At 41.3% G+C, this 15,652-nt stretch overlaps 1 protein-coding gene across 2 annotated transcripts in view; it reads left to right on the forward strand.

Annotated features, from left to right (window-relative positions):
- The window catches only part of LOC138965381 (mitochondrial inner membrane protease subunit 2-like), a 121,132-nt gene that overhangs the window by 24,112 nt on the left and 81,368 nt on the right, over positions 1-15,652 (forward strand). The gene's annotated exons all lie outside the window — the stretch shown is intronic.

The raw sequence follows: 15,652 nt of genomic DNA on the forward strand, positions 1-15,652 counted from the left end.
GAAATTTGGCATGACGTAATAGATGAAGACAGCTTCATCGGGGTCAAGTCGTGAAAAATAAGACTTGAGAGTGACAATCACAAACAAATAGGTTAAGGTGAGTGTTACAACGGCATGCTGCACGCATCTCTGACGCCAATTATCCTATCGTAAATCTGTATGCCAGTTAGTCACGTGATTTTCTGCCAAGGTCATAACATTGTTGGCATATATCATTCTTATAATCATCGCTCCACGGCTATCGCCAGTTGTCTCTCTGACCGGACGCTAAATTCCTACGCGAATCTATCAAAACAAGAATACAGAGTTATCTCCCATAAATTATGTTGTTCGCGAGCAGTGTTCGCGAGACGAAAATGATTGCAGATTGGCCGACTTCGACAGTGATCTCCGTTCTGTTCTTCACAGTTATGATAAAGACATCGTTCTAAGGTCAAAACAAGTCGAAATTTTGGGACTGCTGCCGGAAGGAGACCGTAATATATGGTTGCATCACTGTCAACTGGTTACAGAAAAAATCGTCTGCTCCAGCGAGCGCCGAAACCAAACGGTTGATTATCACGTGACACTTTTGCCATATTAAGAATTGTTTGCACAGTAAATACAGCCGCGAAAAAATAGCTCGCTTGAAACTGTCTTACATATCAATTCCTTTGTAATTTAAAAATTACACAACAGTTGAACACCATGAAAAATCACTATCGACGATCGCGAATCTGCCTATATCCATAACACATTACGAAAAGATCTAAATATGTAAAAAAATCGATTTCCTCTCCAGAGAAGGAAAACCAAGGCATCCTGTCAGGGATAGAATGAGACCCGAAGGGAAGTAACTCATTTTTGACCTGGGTTCAGGATGGGCATATATATCATTCTGGTTTTAGTTCAAGGGAACTTAGTGGTCAACGATCGTCCACTGTCCTTGCCACAAGGGCATTGTGGGTAGTGGTGAGGTGGGGGGGGGGGTGGTCCAGTTGAGCCGGGATGACTCGGGCCAGGCGGTCTGAAACCAAGCATCCAAACACAACAGTTTTTCTCTCTCAGAGTTTTTGTGTCAGGTGAAAATTCATAGTCCTGCTCCCCTCGACTTGCCTCGCCAGGTTTTGCCCCGTGTTATATCAAATTCTGGTCGGCTCAGGTCAGGACCTTTACGGGCAAAGTCCTTGCCGTGTCAACGATTCATCACATCAAAGGTGACCAGGCTTTTACATGACTTATGGCCATTCCTTAAGATAGACACATAGCACAAAGCAGTGTCAACGATTCATCATCTCAAAGGTGACCTGGCTGGCCATTTCTCAAGATAAACACACAGCACAAAGCAGTGTCAACGATTCACCATCTCAAAGGTGACCTGGCTGGCCATTCCTCAAGGTAGACACATTGCACAAAGCAGTGTCAACGATTCACCATCTAAAGGTGACCTGGCTGGCCATTCCTCAAGATAAACACATATCACAAAGCAGTGTCAACGATTCACCATCTAAAGGTGACCTGGCTGGCCATTCCTCAAGGTAGACACATAGCACAAAGCAGCGTCAACGATTCACCATCTCAAAGGTGACCTGGCTGGCCATTCCTCAAGGTAGACACATTGCACAAAGCAGTGTCAACGATTCACCATCTCAAAGGTGACCTGGCTGGCCATTCCTCAAGATAGACACATAGCACAAAGCAGTGTCAACGATTCACCATCTCAAAGGTGACCTGGCTGGCCATTCCTCAAGGTAGACACATTGCACAAAGCAGTGTCAACGATTCACCATCTCAAAGGTGACCTGGCTGGCCATTCCTCAAGATAGACACATAGCACAAAGCAGTGTCAACGATTCACCATCTCAAAGGTGACCTGGCTGGTCATTCCTCAAGGTAGACACATAGCACAAAGCAGTGTCAACGATTCACCATCTCAAAGGTGACCTGGCTGGCCATTCCTCAAGATAGACACATAGCACAAAGCAGTGTCAACGATTCACCATCTCAAAGGTGACCTGGCTGGCCATTCCTCAAGGTAGACACATAGCACAAAGCAGCGTCAACGATTCACCATCTCAAAGGTGACCTGGCTGGCCATTCCTCAAGGTAGACACATAGCACAAAGCAGCAGACAGGATGCTTTCTGGGCAGAGCGAGGATTTGGGGGTGAATTCATTTCTCAAAAGCCACCCGTGTCAATCTGCAAAATTAATTTATAAAAAAAACACCACTGCACGTTGCACTAGTGCACAATGTGCTCGATTGGAGGGACTTTATTATTCCACAAAAAAAGGTAAAATGTTTCATGCATTTAATTTAAGGGGGAACACATTGTTCGTTAATGTTAAAAGCCTGGACCGGTCCAAGATAGACATTGAGCAGAACTGTTTTCATTGGAAGGAGTCTGCCGTCGAACTCGAAACAAAACTTTTCTCACAGGCTCTTGTGCCTGTTGTTATATAGTTGCTCTTGCCTCTCCTCCCCTTTCCCTGCCTTGTGTTGCCCCGTGTGCTATCATAGTAGGATGCTAGCGTAGCTGTCTATCGATTACCTGCCATTGTGCAAGCAGGGCCACAATCGATGGCTGCTCCAACGGGCGCACGTGCTTTGTGGTCGGAATTTCCGCACGTTTCGCGGGAGCTTTTGTGCTTGTTGTAGTAGTATTTTACTTAACGTTTTTTGGAGCGTCGATTGTTGTCATTTATCTAGGTCATTCGAAAAAGGAAGGTGGGGTGGTGGAGGGAGAGGGAGGGGGCAGAAGAAAAAGCTGTTGCCTCCAGTGACTGAGGGGAAAAAAGTTTTGTTTTGGTTTGCAGTCAAGGTCTGTGATTGTGTTTGTGTGTGTGTGTGTGTGTGTGTGTGTGTTTGTGTGCGTGCGAGCGTGCGTGCTATGGTGTCCGTTCGGGATTATCAGCAAGCCTCCCCACAAACAACACTCAAGCATATATTAGTAGCAGCCTTGTTGTGCCTGCGTGCGCATGCACTTACACTATGGCATTGAACCCAACAGCACCTGACCGTGATCAAGTTTCGCTTGACTGGAGTGGGTCAGTCACACAGCCTTGCAGGGCGAACAAGGGACACTATGGCATTGAACCCAACAGCACCTGACCGTGATCAAGTTTCGCTTGACTGGAGTGGGTCAGTAAACCTTGCAGGGCGAACAAGGGACACTATGGGCTTTTCCTTGCGTCATCAGATACCTCGCTGTTGTACGTGCTGTCGTCAATCACCGACAACCGCAAATAGTCGATGGACTAATTATTCCCAGTTCACTGGCCTTCTACTGTATTCGCGCGTGTGTGCCCGTCCGTGTGACACGTGCATTTTTTTTTATATTTTGTTCTCCCTACCAGAAAACCCTGGCGCGATGACGTCATTGCTGTTATCGTTTGCTGCACTTTGGGGACCAACTGTTTCTGTTTACGTTATATGCGTTTATTGGAGTGCCCGTGCGCAGAGCTTGCGTTGTGCTGTTTACATTGTCTGTTGCTTAGGGTTTTCTCTTTTTCTTTTTTTGTGTCTTTCTTTCTTTTCTTTTTTTCTTCCCGCCTTGTGGTTTAAAGCGGTATTACCCGCTGAGTACTGACGTTAAAAAAAAATTTAATTAAAAAACCGACTTTTTTGACTTCAACACTACAACACATATATTTTTCAACGCGTGTATTTTGAAGAGGTAGCGCAAGATGCGTTTGAGAAACGTGCTTTGAAACTAGGTGAAATAGCGGTACAACGAATAACGCCAAGGGCTGCACAGAACTCGCTAAACGTGAAGTCTGTTCTTTACTAATGAATGATACATTATTTTTCTCTAGTGCAAGTTCCGATTACAGCTCCACGCGCTATGCCGGACGTGGACCCCCGACACTATACATCATGATTGTCTGGCCTATCCCGCAATATTTCACCGATGTTTTCGGTTAAATCAAAACCTTCTACATGCGGACAATATCCCTTTAAGAAAACAGGGACTGGGACTTTTTCAGGGCTTGTTTTTCAAATATTTGCTCACTTTGGAAGGGTTTGCGTTTGTTGTCTTTTAGCAATAAAACCGTAATGGAACCGAATCTGCTTGATATTGTATTTCAAAGATTCTGCGTCCTTTTAGGTGTTGTTGTTTATTTAGCCTTCAAAGGGGAGAACCCTGGCAACGTTTTTCGACGCGACTTCGGCATTACCTGAAACACAGGCTTTGTGTTGATGTTTCGTGCAGGCGAGTCGATAATACCGCAAAAGCTTGTACAGGGATAGATGAATTAAAAGTCTTCTTTGCCGATTTATTGATAATAATAATAACAATAATAACAGCACTTTATTGTCCATTAAAATATTACATAAAAATGGAAATTTTTCTTCGGCACACCCTGTCTGCCTGTAAACGATTATAACAACAATTGTATAGGACGACACACATAAAACATAAAACATAAAAGGGATACAATCAAATATGATATTGCACTATGTAAATTTACCCTCTCATATCACAGGAGTTGGGTTTCACAGCCGAGTAATCACATTACAAATATTTCCCACACACCTTCATACATGAATAAATACAATAAACAAACAAATGTATGAATAGATGAACGAATAAATGAATTAATAAATTACTTAATCAATGAATAACTTAATTAATGAATAAATAAGCAAGTGGAAGAATCGAGTTTCTTGTTTATATTATTTTCCAACGAAATTAAACTAAAAAGATACGTGTAGGACGGCAGGGTATACATTTATTTGTAAATATTTGAATTTGATGGTCTTTAATCAACCAATTAATCAATCATTCAATCAGTCAAGTAGTCAATTTAAAGCACACAGAAATTCGTGATTTTTTGCAATGGACTGTCGATGTTAAAGGTTGTTTTTAAATGCAAGCAATGCGTCGTTACTGGTTTTAGCGGCCTGATTGGCTGAAACTGTGGCTGTTGCAAGCCCTTGTCGTAAGTATCTTATCTAGTTAATCGTTTTGAATTATACACAACAAATACACATGTTGCCATGCTTGGAGTGTACGCGCACACACATTCCTACACGGTTCTGTGAGCGTTTGTATTGTTGGAAGAAACAGGACGTTCAGAGAAATACAGTTATTTGCACATCGGGCTGAACAATTAATTGCATTTGAAACAATCTGGAAAAGACAGGGAAATACAACGTACATGTATAATGTACACTAATCACCTTGAAGTGTTGTATATATATATATATGCCACAGCACGATACATTACAGGTCATATACCGTCAATACGTGCATGCGAATGGCGCGCAACATCTGGCGCAATGAACACAGTTTTCATCCTTTCTGCATTATTTCCTCCATCTGTATGTCTTTCCTTTCATTCCCCTCCGTTAGCCTGACTATTTTTATTTCATTTTTATTTATCTGAGCTAAAGTCCCTTTTCTGTTTTTCGTTAATATTATTTGTTTGTCCATCCATTTCAAAGACCAATAGTGTATGTTCCGTTTTCTCTGTAATTCAACATTCTATCAACCGACTCTTCTTTCTTTTGTTTTGGCCCCCCCCAAAATAGGTCTGTTTACGGTAACATAGGCCAAAAAAATAGGGTCGGTAGGTCGGGATTTTTTTTTTTCTCTCCAAAAAACCATATTTTTACGTTGGTTCTTTGGTTTTGGTTTTTTCCCCCCAAATGCCAAAAAAAAGTCTAGGGTCGCGCGAAAAAAATAGGGTCGGTCGAGTTACCGTAAACAGACTATTTTTTTTGGGGGGGCCTTATTTTGTCTATCTATTCACCAGTCCATCTGTATGGCTGTTTGTCTGTCCAGCCGAAGTGCGTCAGTACCTTAATCTTACTTATCTTTGAATAATTCATAGTTTGTCTGTACTTTTATGGAAGAGAGATAATGTGATCAAGGTTATAGTGAAAATTTAGGGTAAGTCATTTGCAAGTCAAAGTGCGTTTGCAAGTCAGATGCGTTTTGCAAGTCTAATGTGTCACGCTGTATTCAAATCGCTCGTGAAAAGCAGCCAAAGCACGCCATTCGAACATTACAGTGTTCCAGGTTGACAACAATACGAGAAAACGTGAATAGGCTAATTCAATGTGAATGGTGATGAAAAAAGCAGATTGTAATGGAATATTTGCCACCAATAAGCTGTTTATATTGTTATTACTCTTCTGCTCTTGTCTCAGAATGAAAGTATCATATCAATTGACAATACTGGAGTGTGGGCTAACCTTAACGTCTCTTCAAAAATGGCTGAACCGTCCGACACAAATTCCCCTGCTTCTGGTGGAATTCAGACACTGACACAAATAAGAAGATTAAACTAATCCATGACTGGAAGACAAACTCTTGATACTAATAACACAAGCAGCATTTGTCAAATTATTGTCCCTTTCAGTTTCAAGAACGTCAGATAGAAACTTGTCAAGAGAGACCTGTTCCTCGCTACGGTAGAGGCACAAACTACGTCATAATGACACACGCACTCTTGGCAATAACACGACATGAATTTATTTGGTCAAACTAGAGTCTCGTAATTTCAAACGCGTCAGAAGAATTTATCAGTAGAGATTCCTAGCAATTCCACGTGGTTTGTACTTGGGACACAAGACCTTGGCTCGTTCATCATTCGTGATACTGGCGTGCGGAAAATGATCAGTCTACCCAATGGTTAGGCCAAAAAAAAAAAAGTCTGTTTACGGTAACCCGACCGACCCTATTTTTTTCGCGCGACCCCAGACTTTTTTGGGGCATTTGGGGGAAAAAAAAATCTGGGTTTTTTGCAAAATAACGTAAAAATATGGTTTTTTGGAAAAAAAAAAATCCCGACCTACCGACCCTATTTTTTTGGCCTATGTTACGGTAAACAGACCTTTTTTTTTTGGCCTTAAAACACAAACTCTTGACAATAATGACATTAATACTCTGTGTCTTATAATGTCGAAACCACCAGAGAGAAATTCATCAACACATATTTGTATCAGTTCCTTGATGTTGGTACCACAGACACAAGAGACCTTCGCTCGTCAATCGATCGTGATACTCGTGTTCGGAAACAGGTTAATCTACCCAATGTTGAAAACACAATCTCTTGACAATAATGACATTAATACTCTTTAGTCTTATAATTTGGAAACCACCAGACAGAAATACATCAAGACAGATTTCTATCAGTTCCTCCATGTTAGTACCACAGACACATACAAGAGACCTTCGCTCATCCATCGATCGTGATGCTAGCGAAGGCAGAGGAGGACTCCTCATCCATTGCGCTCTTGTCAAGCGCTGTCCTTTTTAGCGGCCTCAGACCCCCCCCTGTGGCGAACCTTTCTGCCGCGTCTAATTAGTTCATTATCCATCTCGCCTGGAGCACAGCAAGGTGGAAATTGCTTTTTTTAGGCTCATAGTTTTGGTCTCATCTCCTTGCTATCGAATCCCATGTATCTAGTCCTTAATAGGCACTACCGCAAAGGCCTGTGGGACAGGAAGCTGCTGCATCATCATCTCATCTCCTGTCTCTTTTATCCGCTCTGATTTTTTTCTTCTCTTATCGGTGTGACCTACAGAAGAATAACGGGTGTGGGAGGAGATAATGGAAACGGGAGGAGAAAGAGGGTTATGGGGTGGTATGCATGAGAAAGTTCCCAACTGGCTGGGGACTCAAGCACTGGGTCGAATTGGTTGAAATCACAAAATACATTCAAATTTCAGCCAGACCAGCCTAACGCTCGGTTCCTACCTAGTTGGTCACTTTCTCGTGCACAACACCTCTGATGTTCCGGTTGCCCTTAATTTCAATCATTTTAGTTTAAAGCAGTGGTTTATTCATCGATCAGTATAGTAACAATGTCATGAAATCATATATGCAATAACGGAGCGCAAGTCAGACATAAACATGATTATGTGCTCTTGTGGACAACATTTGTAAGTGGTGGATAGCATTGTTTCAAACACTCGAACTTATTAAAAGAAGAAGCAGTTTTGTCGTTTGGATTGTTTTAAAAACAAATTAGGTAAGTTGGTTTTTGTTCCGTTTATTTTTTTTAGAGCCATTTTATTTTGTTTTGCATTTTGCATGTGAGGATAGAAAATCGAACATGTAACTGTAAAGAAATTGTTTTGCTGCAGGAAATGACTTGCATCATAAAGTTGTCTGGTTCTGTATCTGTGGCAGACATTTCCCTTTCTGCACCAATACGTCTTTGTGTTCTTTTTTTTTAACATTTAGTCAAGTTATGACTAAATGTTTTAACATAGAGGGGTGAATCGAGACGAGGGTCGTGGTGTATGTGTGTGTGTGTGTATGTGTGTGTGTGTGTGTGTGCGTGCGTGTAGAGCGATTCAGACCAAACTACTGGACCGATCTTTATGAAATTTGACATGAGAGTTTCTGGGTATGATATCCTCAGACGTTTTTTTCATTTTTTTAATAAATGTCTTTGATGACGTCATATCCGGCTTTTCGTGAAAGTTGAGGCGGCACTGTCACGCCCTCATTTTTTAACGAAATTGGTTCAAATTTTGGTCAAGTAATGTTCGACGAAGCCCGGACTTCGGTATTGCATTTCAGCTTGGTGGCTTAAAATTTAATTAATGACTTTGGTCATTAAAAATCTGAAAATTGTAAAAAACAATTTGTTTTTATAAAACTATCCAAATTTACGTTCATCTTATTCTCCATCATTTGCTGATTCCAAAAACATATACATATGTTATATTTGGATTAAAAACAAGCTCTGAAAATTAAATATATAAAAATTATTATCAAATTTTTTTTTTCGAAATCAATTTAAAAACACTTTCATCTTATTCCTTGTCGGTTCCTGATTCCAAAAACATATAGATATGATATGTTTGGATTCAAAACACGCTCAGAAAGTTAAAACGAAGAGAGGTACAGAAAAGCGTGCTATCCTTCTCAGCGCAACTACTACCCCGCTCTTCTTGTCAATTTCACTGCCTTCGCCATGAGCGGTGGACTGACGATGCTACGAGTATACGGTCTTGCTGAAAAATGGCATTGCGTTCAGTTTCATTCTGTGAGCTCGACAGCTTCTATCTATCTATATATATATACGACTTGTGTCTGTGTGTTTGTGTGTTTGTGTATTTGTGTATTCGCCATGCACGGCCAAAGTTCTCGATGGATCTGCTTCAAATTTGGTGGGCATATGCAGGTAGACCCGGGACACGACACAACCTGGTCGATATTTCAACACGTGCTCTCAGCGCGCAGCGCGGAACCGATTTTGGTTCCACCTCAGCTATTTTGGTTCCACCTCAGCTACCCGGGCCCCCATACCGACACACCATAGCCGCTACACCACATCACAACGCCAAAGTTCTCGGTGGATCTTTTTCAAATTTGGACACCGTATTCAGCTACACCCCGGACACAATATCATCGATGAGATATTTCAACACGTGCTCTCAGCGCGCAGCGCTGAACTCATTTTCGTTTTTGTGTTCATTTCACCATTATAAGTAACTCTTCCTTATCTTCTCCAGTGTTTGGCGTTTATCTCCCTTCCTTCGTGTGGCTTTCCCGTTCAGTTGTAAGTTACTACACTGCGCTGTCCACTGCGCTGAGCGTCTTCGGATATTCCCGGCGTTCTGTTACTGTTATTATTTTTAGAAGGTCAACGCAGTGTACAGAACGTAAATTGGACCCGTAAATTATCCTCACTGTAAAAGTGCAAAGGTCGAATCAATTTATAGCCACGCGAAAAATACACTGTCATCTATCTCTCTATAGATACGGCTTCTCTGTGTTTTTGTGTGTGTGTGTGTGAGTGTGTGTGTCTCTATGTAAGCAACACCTGTGCATTGTTCAGTTCTGTTTGTGATGTGGTCTGGCGGCTTTTGTGTAATTTTATGTGGCTTACATCTTAATCCTTTTATTTGTAAAAAGTTTTGAGATTTATTGTTCGTGTTCCTCTTACTTGCTCATCTATTTGGTTTTATTGGTGATCCTGAAAGGTTCCACTTTTTAACTCGATTTGAAATTAAAAAAAAATAATATTACAAGCCCGTTATTCAAGATATAGAATACAGACTTATAATTCTTACCAAGAAACATCTTAACTACTTTTCATTTTAACAAATTCCACAGAGCATTATCAACTCAACCCCACCCCCTGCCCTCCTCTCCTTATTTTTTGTTTCTTTCTTTCCTCTTTTTGAAAGCGGACAAACACTCAAGTCCTTAATGGCTCAAAACCGTAGGACTTTTAATATTAATTTTAACGTAATTTTATGTACTGGCCTTCCTTTGAGAAGCCATAACTTGCTCAGTCCTGTTTGAGTGGAGTTCGCCTCCAAAGGTGATTAACACGGTTACATTCGTCGACAAGGATGGGACTCGATATGGTCAGGATTGGCATTATGGCCACTGAATCATTTTCGTGCTGTTCCCATTCCACGAATCTGGGAGGGACCTAAGCTTGGCGGGTCCATTGTTCGGACCCGGCGAAGCCGGCGTACGGCTCTAAGTACTTCTTCCCGGCGAAGCCGGCTACCCGGCGAAGCGGGTATTCATTCTAGTGACTAAATATTGTATTTTCGCCTTACGCGACTTGTTTTTCTGTTCTTTTCTTTCTGTGCCCGTGGGGAGTCTGTTGGGCAAATGCATAGTTTTATCCCATCACTCTGCATCACTTCTGAAGAGTTCCTGTGTTTTCATTAGATCTTTTCCCCAGTGGTTTGGCCTCAGGGTGAACGTTTTCTCGTTTCATGTTTAGTCATGCGAGTTTTATTAATATTGGACTAGTGTAGGCTCCCATGATGCTATCATTTTTGTGTATTTGTTTTTGTGTGTGAAGGGGGAAAGGGGGGGGGGGGGCAGTATTTTTTTCATTTATGCCAGTGTCCTTTTTGCGATCGTGTCGTGCTGACCTTTTGGTATTATGTAAGATATTGACTGGTTGGTTAGCTAGAAAGTAGTTCGTTTGTAAGTTTTTGTGTGTGTTTTTGTTTATATTATATGGTTCGTTGTCAAACACTCTTCCATTAGGTAACGCTCGCCCATTTTTTTGATATTGCTATATTAGTTTGTATTAAGGCTGTGAGTTGACTTTTAATCATTATGCGAAACTGATCTTACTGATGGAAACCTTCTTTTTAATAAAGCATAATGTTAGTTCAAGGCTTGTGGTTGTACACTACAGAATTCAACACAGCTGAACATTAATTAGTATTAACGAGACCAAATACGTATAATATGTATAATATGCCGGTGGTTGTACAATAAAGATGTTGATACAGTGTAAAGTGAGTTAGTAATTACGAGACGGTATATTGTTTGCTTATCTGCATAACGGTCAGACAAATAAATGTTACATGCCGGCTGTTACACAATAGTGTTTTTAATATTTAGTGTAAAACGAGTAAGCAACCGCTATAAACCATGTATCATTTGCCTATTTGCATAACGGTCTGACAAATAGCCTCGTCTGCGTCTTGTCCATTTGAACAATCACATTTTTTTTAATGCCGTTTGCATGTCGCCGCCGCGGCTTTCTTTCCTTCAAAATAAGCTAATGGTGTGCGGCTTTCTAAATTTGTGTCGGTAGACGTGAGGTTTTCTTGAATTGTTACGATGTTTAACAATGAAAGGAAAGAGATAGATTGTGGTTGTCAGTTATCGAAAACATGAATAAAAGGGTTAGTTATGGAATGTTGAAATATTGACAAAGCGAAACATTTACTAGAATCTCGATCTATGTATCTTTGAAGTAGACTGAAAGGGTACACAACAGACAGTAGTAATGACGAAAATATTCATGAACGCTTTGGTCCGGTTCTTGTAGTTTTCGGTGTTCGCATAAGGACAAAGACATAAAGACGGAAAACGGCAATCAGCGCTTTCTTTGTCGTAAACGGAAGCCTATATATATTGCTATTCCTTGTATGTCAGCGTGTGTGCGTGCGTGCGTGCGCGCTTGCGTTTGTGTCTTATCGAACGGCAGATCAAAGACCACAAACAAAGATGAAGTACGTTGATTAATGTAGTTTTTTCGATGAAAACCATTTTTCTCAGCGTTATTCTGCATACGAATATTCTCATCGTATTTAATCCGGCTCTTATCTTGACATAGGCTACATGATACATTCAGACTTTTCCCAAGGGAAGGGTGCAAGCGCTGGGAGGAAAAAGAGAAAAGATAGTCTGTCTGAAGAAAATGTCTGAGCTGAGGTCTTTAGGGGGATGTCATTTTCTTGTCGTCTAGTCTGTGCTTAAGTCTCTCTAGCCGGAGACTAATATCATACATTGAGTCGGAGCGGTATGGTTAGCTAATACCTATGCATGGCATGATTGCAGGCTGCGTACCGACGATGGTAAAACTGTCATTTTGGGATTCCGCCTCCCTCTCTGTCTCTCTCTCTGTCTGTCTGTGTCAAGGGTTCATTTACACGGATTTCTGTAACTGAACTGTCTGAGTACTGTCGGCCAGTGACCGTTTGTGTTGTACACGTAGTGTGTGTGTCGAATCAGACAGAAAAAATGAAGAAGGGAGGACAGAAATGTAGTAAGGAAATAAAGAAGGAATGGTTTAAAATGACTCGCGAGCAAAGAGAGGTTCAGATACTGAAACTGAGTCTTGTAAGATGTAAACGATGCCTTCACATTCGGATTTAAAGAGCTTGTACAGACAGACGCACAGATAGTTGTTCACATACTAAAAGTTAACTGTTTCATGGTTGGTTTGTTATTGTTTTTTATGTTTCTTCAACCGATATTTCTTTTTTTTTTTTTAACAGTTTTTTTATTCAGGCAAACACAGATTTACAATGACAAATTAAAAGCATTGATACTTATACTGATAGTAAATTGCAGCAGTAACAGAGTTAAACACATATGACAAGCTACATGGCATTTGGTATTGTTATATGTTTCAAAGCATACATATCCCGAAATCAGAAATGCATTAACGGCTATTGTAATAGCAAATCACAACATCACCAGTCATCATCAAACTGATATTAGCTGTTGGTACGGGTTCCATTTTGTAATAAACTGAATTTGTTTCATGAGGATATTGTGAGCATATTTATCAATTTGTCTATCCGAGAACGATGCACGTTTTTCTCCCTTTTTCAGTTGACATGGTGAACCTTTCCATGGTATTCAAACTATTTATTATGTTCACGTGCAAAGATAATCTCACATAGTGAAAATCAACCCTGTAAGATGTAAGCCAGGCATCACATTCGGATGTAAACTGTTTTCACAAAAAGACGTTCGGAGTATAGGAACGGACTTTGTACGGCATAAGAGCATTATGCCATTTACATACATGTAAATAGTGCTCCCACATTCACAGAGGTAGACATTGTCTCAGATAATGGACCTGTTTCCAAATATGTAAGCGCATCATCACGTTTACATGGACATATAACTTCCACATTCACAGAGGTAGACATTGTCTCAGATAATGAACCTGTTTCCAAATATGTAAGCGCATCATCACGTTTACATGGACATATAACTTCCACATTCACAGAGGTAGACATTGTCGGAGATAATGAACCTGTTTCCAAAAATGTAAGAGCATCATCACGTGTACATGTAAAGGCCCTGGAGTATGGTACTAGATTTGATAAAATGCTGAGCTTTGGTAGTTTGCAAGTGATGTACATAGGACATGCATTCTTGGTGCGCTTCGCCAGTAGTTCTTTTGAACAAGCATCAACATAGGTTGTGTTATCTCAGCGTAAGAGACAAATACAGGTACGCGCTGTATTGAATCTAAATCTAGTTTGGTTCCCCACAACGACTTTATGTACTCATGCATGGCAAGGGTCGTTAAATATGATGCGTGTCGTGGGGAAAAAAGCTCACACACCCACACACACACACACACACACCACACACACACACACACACACACACACACACACGCACACACACACACACACACACACACACACACACACACACACACACACACACAAAACAAAACCTAACCTGCGAATCCATTTCAACTAAAAACAAAATGCTGAAGTGGAATGAACACTTTGGCGTTTTATTTGCACAAAGTACAATAACAAGATAGTAGAGTCCTGTCTGCATCAAAAATTGATTCTGCGGCCGCATTTAGTTTTCCGATAAAACAAGTTGTTTCAAGTCAAGGGGAAAGTGTCATCATCAGGGGGTACTCATCTGGAGTATTGTACGCGTGCCTCCAGGCCGTTTGGTTGTGAAGACAATCGATCGTTAAGAGCTCGTTGGGAAGGGAATTATTTGAATGGTTAGCTGCCTATTTTCAGGGAGATAATTAATCTGGATTAGCTATGACGCCACCGCGAGTATTTGCGTACTCAATACTTGCAGCGCGTTTGGCGAAATGTCAAGTGATTGTGGCGAAGGTGATGTTTATTTTTCTCACATTTTCCTGTTTTCTGGGTCTGACATGACATTTTAAGCTCGGCTAGGGGCTGCAAATTGGAGAGAGAGAGAGAGAGAGAGAGAGAGAGAGAGAGAGAGAGAGAGAGAGAGAGAGAGAGAGAGAGAGAGAGCGAGAGCGAGAGCGAAAGCGAGAGCGAAAGCGAGAGAGAGAGAGAGAGAGAGAGAGAGAGAGAGAGAGAGAGAGAGAATAGAATGACGTCCGTTAACGGGGACAAATTTGAGAATTTAAGAATACATATTTGTCGTTTTGGGAAAGAGTTCTTAACACTTGCAGCATCAGGAATAAACGTTATTTGAATTTCCTCCCCCCCCCCCCCCCCTATTCCATGTCATTGATTTACTTTGATTCAAATTGTAACATGAAGTCGTGTTTTCAGTACAGGGTGTACGCATGATGACATCGCTCTTTTGAAAATTTACATATATCCCTCTCTCTCCCTCTCTCCCTCTCTCTCCCTCCCTCTCCCTCCCCCCTCTCTACTCCCCTCCCCTCTCTCTACTCCCCTCCCCTCTCTCTCTCTCTCTCCCTCTCTCTCTCCCTCTCTCCCTCCCTCTCTCTCCCTCCCTCTCTCCCTCCCCCTCTCTACCCCCTCCCCCCGGCCCCTCTCTCTCTCCCCCCTCCCCACCCCCGTATAGTAGGTAAATAGTCCTGAAATCTGAAGAAAAAACTTTGTCTGTCATACCTTTTTCCAGACCATCGCATTTTGAGACTTCAGAAAAATTCAAACGAGCAATTATTTACTCGGCCTTTCCAGTGCTGCAGAGGAAATACGGCATATCACAGGGGACCAAGGATTCTTGTTGATGTTAACGACGCAATCCCGAGTGAAACAATACGCTGTTAATTACAGTTATGTCACGGTTTCTTCGCCGCCCTACCGAGCCCTGGTGAATAATCAGATCATCGGCCGGAGACTTGCAAAGGATATGCACGTGATCAATAATTCTCATTTGCATTTACAGAGGCGCTTTGACACTGGAAATATTGGATCGTTTGATCTGGCGACAAGTTGTAGTGCACTTGGCGGGGGTTTGGGGACAGAGAGAGAAGTGAATTGAACTGACCTTTCTTTTTAACGAATGAAGGTTTGAGGCTTTGATAGAGGAAATAGAATAGAATAAAAAGTCCTTACTACAATACACACATGGAACAAAGAGCGAGACTGAAAAAAACGGCTAACCGATACTAACATTCCAATCACTTAAAAAGCCTAATTATCGCACTTTCGCAACAATTATAAAACATAAGTCTTGGTTTCAAAACACGTCGTAGTTCTACAGGGTTACGTTTGTTT

The sequence above is a fragment of the Littorina saxatilis genome, linkage group LG4 (assembly GCF_037325665.1).
Source record: "Littorina saxatilis isolate snail1 linkage group LG4, US_GU_Lsax_2.0, whole genome shotgun sequence".
Lineage (NCBI taxonomy): Eukaryota > Metazoa > Mollusca > Gastropoda > Littorinimorpha > Littorinidae > Littorina > Littorina saxatilis.